At 42.5% G+C, this 6,676-nt stretch overlaps 1 protein-coding gene across 3 annotated transcripts in view; it reads right to left on the reverse strand.

Moving 5' to 3' along the window:
• LOC311057698 (platelet-derived growth factor receptor beta-like) overlaps nucleotides 1-6,435 on the reverse strand; it is a 33,488-nt gene extending 27,053 nt beyond the window's left edge. For 2 of the 3 annotated variants that reach the window (XM_084074732.1, XM_084074730.1), the window contains exons 1-2: nucleotides 5,955-6,435; nucleotides 5,467-5,573 (exon numbers count right to left, since the gene is read on the reverse strand). The gene's annotated coding sequence lies outside the window, so the exon portion shown is untranslated. The remainder of the gene's footprint in view (nucleotides 1-5,466; nucleotides 5,574-5,954) is intronic. The other variant, XM_084074731.1, reaches the window with a different exon arrangement.
• Nucleotides 6,436-6,676: the final 241 nt, after the last annotated feature.

Below are 6,676 nucleotides of genomic sequence, written 5' to 3' on the forward strand. Positions count from 1 at the left end.
CTGCATTTGAAATTTGCATCTCCAACAAAATAAGCAGTGACTGAATACTGTCACGACTAGTTAGTAAGAGACAGAGACAGAAAGATAGAGAAAGAGATAGAGAGAGAGCTAGGGGCAGTGGTGGGAAAAGTACTCAAATGTTTTACTTAAGTAAAACCATCAATACTGCAAAAATAAATACTCTGTTACAAGTGAATGTCCGGAATTCACAATGTACTTGAGTAAAAGTACAGAAATATTGGCATCAAAATGTACATAAAATACCAAAAGTAAAAGTAGCCTACTCATTATGCAGAATGTCCCATTTCAAGTTTTCAAATTTGTTAAAATCTTTTGAAAATAGCAGATCCAGAAGCTTGTAGATTGGATATTTTCAAATGGCCGAAATGTATATTTGTGTCTCCTACCGGAACTGCTGCCACGGTCATCAAATTATTGGCCTAGGAATGCGACAAAAACAAAAAAATATCCATGAATTCAAGTCTCCATGGGGTGACTAATCGATTAGAAAAAAGTAATTTTGGGGGTGAACAATTGTGTCATTGTGACCACGTACTTGTTGAGTGGTCAGATGGGTGGACCACAGACACTTTCGAGGTTTTAAACTCGTCCCTGATCCAGAAAAGGTTGAGAATCACTGGATTAAACAGTACCAACAATAGGGGAAATTATTGAATAAATGGCAGGTGTTATTTGGCTAACAGGCCTGGTCATTACACAGTCATGTTGTGACCCATTGAAGGTCACTGTTTTCCACTGTGTTTTGGTTCCTTTTAGGGTCTGATGCCATATTTTTTTGGTCCAATGCCGATCCTGATTTTGGAGAGTCCTATAATACCCAATGATTACTGATGTTTCGACTGATATTTTGTCAAAAAGTCATCAATCAATTAAAAAAAAAGAAATAAAAAAGATCCACAAGCTCACAATGTATCACAGCACATCAATGCAACACCGGAAGCTTGTAGACCTGCTATTTATTTTAAATGTCTGGAAAGTTTGGGAAAGATTCATCTGCATGCACAAAATAGGGACAACAGGTTGAATGTGGTTAAACATCGGGACTCGTCGGCTGCATAATTGTCAACATTGTCAAATAAGTCAAATTATAAGCAATAAGTAACAATAAATAACTAGAAAAAGTGCTCCTCGGAGCACAACTCTCCGCCAGCAGACTTGTGTTGGGAATGTTGGGAATGTTCTAATTCTTATGTTCTAATTCTTATTCTTAATTCTTGTCATAGTAACATGACACAAGTGTCCTATCCGTCTGTATAACTGTCCTATCTGTCCTGTCTATATAAGTGTCCTATCCGTCCTGTCTGTATAAGTGTCCTATCCGTCCTGTCTGTATAAGTGTCCTGTCCTATCCGTCTTGTCTGTATAAGTGTCCTATCCGTCCTGTCTATGTAAGTGTCCCATCCGTCCTGTCTGTGTAAGTGTCCTATCTGTCCTGTCTGTGTAAGTGTCCTATCCGTCCTGTCTGTGTAAGTGTCCTATCTGTCCATTTCTCAGCCATGTCAACTCGAAATCATGCTCGCTGGCTTGGGCGCTTAGCTGTTAACTAAGCATTTGTAGGATCGAGGCCTTCCCATCTAGAGAGGCTTTAGCTTAATTAAAGTATCTGCTTTGCATGCAGGATTGTTGGAACTGTCTTACCTCACTTTGAACGAGGCACAGACTCGTTCAAAGTGACACATGTATTTTATAGGCCGCTATACGTCACTAGCCAATCGGATCACACTATTTCACCGTATTGTCACGTGTCACGTGAGGCTTGACCAATGTTAGTCCCAGTTTCAGAAAGTGAAAACAAACTCTCCTGGCGGAGAGAATAAGGACATTGGTTCTCAAAGTGGGGTCTGGGGACCCCCAGGGGTCCTTGAGGGGGTTCCAAGGGGTCCCCAGCTAAATTTGCTAATACATTTACCTTTATCCATATGTTATATGTTGGCTATTCAAAAATAGCAGATGTACAAGCTCGCAGCGCGGCACGGTTTTGAACATTTTCGAAAAATCTTTAAAGTGTTTCAATAATTTAGAATAATTTTGCATTTTTTACACAAATCTCCTCTTCTGGGGGTGCTTGACACAAAATAGTCCGCGGCCAAATATAAAGGGGTCCGCGGCCAAATATATATTTAAATTTGGGGGTCCTTGACATGAAAAGGTTTGAGAACCACTGCAGTAGGACACTGGTAGCCTGGCATGGCCAGACTAATATCACTGGGCAATTCTTTTTGGCAATGGCAGGTCTGGAATCAGGCTAGGACACTGGCAGGCCAATATATTGGTCTTGCTCTAGTTGGTTTGTACATGGATAAACTCCAGGGTCTCCTCCGCCACAAAGCAACCATAGCCTGGTATTGCCAGGACTGAACACGTGGGATCTACTCACGTGGAGAAAACGTGTGCCTGATCCCACATGATCAGTCTGGCAATGCCAGGCTACAGCAACCGTGTTTGTTGGCGGTCATGGTTTTGCAGCCTTGTTGTTTTTGTTGGTTAGCCAACTTGGCCTTGAACATTTCTGTTAAAAATGTCCGTTGCATCGATCGGCTATTTTCAAATGGCCGAAATGTATATAACGCTAAAGTGATTAATGTGTGTTTTGTAATAATAACCAAAATCCACAAAGTAACTAGTAAGTCATTTTCCTCTGAGACGTAGTGTGGAGTAGAAGTAAAAGTACAGAAAATTGGTACTTAGTTACTCTATACCACTGGTGCCTATCAACTCGGTGCAGAGTCAGCAGCAAAGACGCTGCTAACTGCTGCTTGCCTTGAAATGTCAAGTTGCAATGCAGAAACAACAGCAACATTTGTCCTCTGGCGATTTATCGGGTTGAGTTTTGTCCATGTTTTACATGGTCCTTTATGTCGCTCATTGTGCTAGTTCAGAGGTGACACTTCTGCTGCTCTGTTTGGTCAGACAGCTGCAGTGGTGTAAAGTAACTAAGTACATGTACTCAAGTACTTTACTTGAGTATTTCCAATTAAAAACATACATACTTTTTCCACCACTGGACAGCTGTAACTGTTATCAGCTCTAGGTGGAAGTGGCTTATCACCTCCTCCTACTCCTTTTTCACTCCTCTCACCCAGGATAAAAGAGGCTGGATATTTGATTTAATATATAGATCAAATAAAGACTAGGCATATGTAATACACCCTGGGTGAGGGGTTAATAAGAGAGGGCAGAGAGGGTGATAAGCTTACACTGATTTGTCAGCTGCCATTTTTCTCCTGGGGGGGAAATATGACAGCTGGCCATTCAGTACAAACTAACTACTGTATATCAGCTCTACTGCACTGTAGGTTTAATATGGCAGCTGACCAAATAGTGCAAGCTGTTTTACATCATCCTGAACTGTCACTGAGAGTGACGTCGCTGCTTAACCACTTGAGCGCTATTTTCAAAAAACTTTTATTTGCGTAACCAGGTGGCTATAGGTGGCGGTGTGGACGCGCTGCCAGATATTCCAGTCACGCATGCGTAGAACCACTTCCGTTCTACTTCCTATCACAGCTGTTTGTTCACACCAGAGATTCTCAATCTTTTTGAATTTCCAGGAGGCCCAGTTTGATGTACGTACATTAGGCCATGGACCCGCATTTGATAAAAAGAATAATATCTCCGCGACCCCAATCTACACTGTAAAGTTAATATAACTCTGAGAGTGTACAAATCGAACCTTATGGGTCTATTTGGTTCCATTAGTACACTCTCAGAGTTACAGACCCACAAGCATGTCCATTTGGACCACTGGTGGTCCCTGGACCTGATGTTGATAAACAGTGGTTTACACCGATGTAATAGCATACGCGGCTTGAGCCGACGTTTTGCCGGTCCCCCGTATTGCCTGTTTACATGGAGACGCGAGGCGGAGCGTTTTCAAAGATTTCCGCTCTGGAAGGGTTTCACTTTTTTTTGTTTTCAACTCCAGAATATGCCATTGCCATCTAAACTTAGGGCACATCTGATATTTAATGTTGTCGTTTTCTCTACAGACCGTTGACGTCTAAACGGGGCCTCAGATTCCAGCATACAGTTGCTGAGGAGACACTTTATCTGTTTATCTGGGCACAAAGGAACCAAAACATAGTCCGGAAAACAGTGAACTTTGATGGTTTACAGAATGGCTTTATAATGGCGACGCCGGCCATGATTTCAGTCAACTCCCTCCCCACACCGTTGGGAAATCCGAGCACCACTCTTGTTTTGTTCGCTTGACCAGGCCCTTGTTGACAGTTCAGTTAATCTATTTATTCAAATAAAAGGTTGATCAAATGCCATTTTCTTATTTATTTGTTAATAAATACGGCTAGGGGTATTTGATTAAAAATAATTATCGGCCAGCATTCAACATTGCCCTCAGTATCTGCAGCCTCAAATATTTGGGTGATAATCTTTACAGTGTACACGTATAGTATGTGTTATGTCAATAAGCTTTTAGGCAGATGTACTGGAGGTGATTAGTGATTTAATGCAGATATTCATCTGTCACTTTAATAGAAAAACATTAGCATCTGGCAATTACTTTACATGGTGAGGATATCCTGGTAGCATCACATAGCCTAGCTCAATCTACATTCATTCATAGAGTGTTTTGCCAGCTAGCATGATATGGTTTATGGTTTGCAAGAAGGAGACAGAAAAAAAAGTATAATCTTCCCTTCCCTGCAATTACAATGTGTTTGCAATCAACTGAGAATGTGTTTTTAGCGCACTTGGTTAAGGGTTCCTGGCAGCATGTACCACCATTCTTGCCTTGATTAAATGTCTAAATAAAGGAGAAATGACTCAAAAACACAAACATGCAAAAGTGCAAACTAGGCTAGCCCGGTTTCAGTGGGGCTTGCAGATAGGATAGTAAACAGCTGTCACAGTCAGCGGTCTGGAATCTGGCAACACACAAAAGGGGCGGCAACAACCAGAGGTTAAAGAGCTGGTTCGTGTCAGGAAGGTCATTAGGTTGAATCTCACTCACTCTCTCTGTCTGTGTCTCTCTCTGTGTCTCTGTCTCTGTCTCGCTCTCTGTCTCTGTGTCTCTGTCTTGCTCTCTCTGACACACACACACACACACACACACACACACACACACACACACACACACACACACACACACACACACACACACACACACACACACACACACACACAGTCACACACACACACACACACACACACACACACACACACACACACACACACACACACACACATAGAGAGACTCACACTGACTCACAGCTGAAAGAGCTCTATATCTGTCAAGTCGGGCTCCAAGTTTAGCTATATATCCGGAGATGCAGACACACAGCATCAGCATGTGTGTGTCTGCATCTCCCCACACACACACACACACACACACACACACACACACACACACACACACACACACACACACACACACACACACACACACACACACACACACACACACACACACTTCACTTCATATCTTACCGGTCAGCTGTATCTTTTACTCCATTTATGAAGATCGTGAGTCGTCTCTGCCTCTAAATGTCCAGTTGATGTTGTTCATCAGAATAAAAGCTGTCCGGCTGTGACATCTATAACGTTTCAATTGGAGAAAGAACAAGTTACAAAGAGTTGCTAAAAGTGAGACATAAAACAAAATTGTTTAATTTGATGCAGAAGCAGAAGCAAAAGCAGTAAGTTGTGTTAAAATGCAAGTACAAAAGTGAAAGTAGAGAAAATAAATGTAAATGTGGTGCAAAAATGAGGAAATGTGCAGACAATCAATGTCTGTCTTGTGAAACTGCTGACATTTAATGTTCTGCAAAGCTAATGTAAGTGCGTAATGCACTATGAAGTCACTGCAAATGTGCGTTACTGTAGCCTCCAGTGTGTTATGTTTACACATTCTCCACCCTGGGAATAAAGCGCAACGTAAGTGAGTCGATGCTTCTCTAAATACGGCCTCTACTGACCAAACAGAGCGTCCAGTGTCCTTCAGAAGGTGCAAGTAAAAACTTTTAGAGGAAGACGTACGGAGACAATCGTGAATCTTTAATCTTGAATAAGCCTGAAAAAGTCTTGAAAAAGCATTATATCCGTCTGTTTTTCCTGCTCTCCTCTCTTCTCTTCTCTTCTCTTCCCTTCTCTTCTCTTCTTTTCTCTTTTCTTCTCCTCTCCCCTCTTCTCTTCTCTCCTCTAGAGACAGATAAATGAAAAGGGACAGAAAGAAAGAGACTCAGAGAGAGAGAGAGAGAGAGAGAGAGAGAGAGAGAGAGAGAGAGAGAGGTGGTCTAGCGTTATGGAAAGAAAAGATGTGGTCAGTCCCTTTGGCAGACAGAGACTGGGAGAGAGATGGAGTCAGCGAGAGAAAGAGAGAGAGAGAGAAAGAGAGAGAGAGAGAGAGGCCAACGTCTGTTTTCAATCTGTCTCTCTGTCGTTGGCCAGCCCCCTCCTCTCCCCTCACAGGATGTGAACGGTGTGCTTGAGAATTCAGCTAGCACGCTCATGTGCAGGCACGCGCGCGCACACACACACACACACACACACACACACACAGACACAGACACACACACACACACACACACACACACACACACACACACACACACACACACACACACACACACACACACACACACACACACACACACACACACACACACACACACACACACACACACACACATTCACAGAC

Source organism: Gymnoscopelus microlampas (genome assembly GCF_963454915.1).
Source record: "Gymnoscopelus microlampas genome assembly, chromosome: 12".
Lineage (NCBI taxonomy): Eukaryota > Metazoa > Chordata > Actinopteri > Myctophiformes > Myctophidae > Gymnoscopelus > Gymnoscopelus microlampas.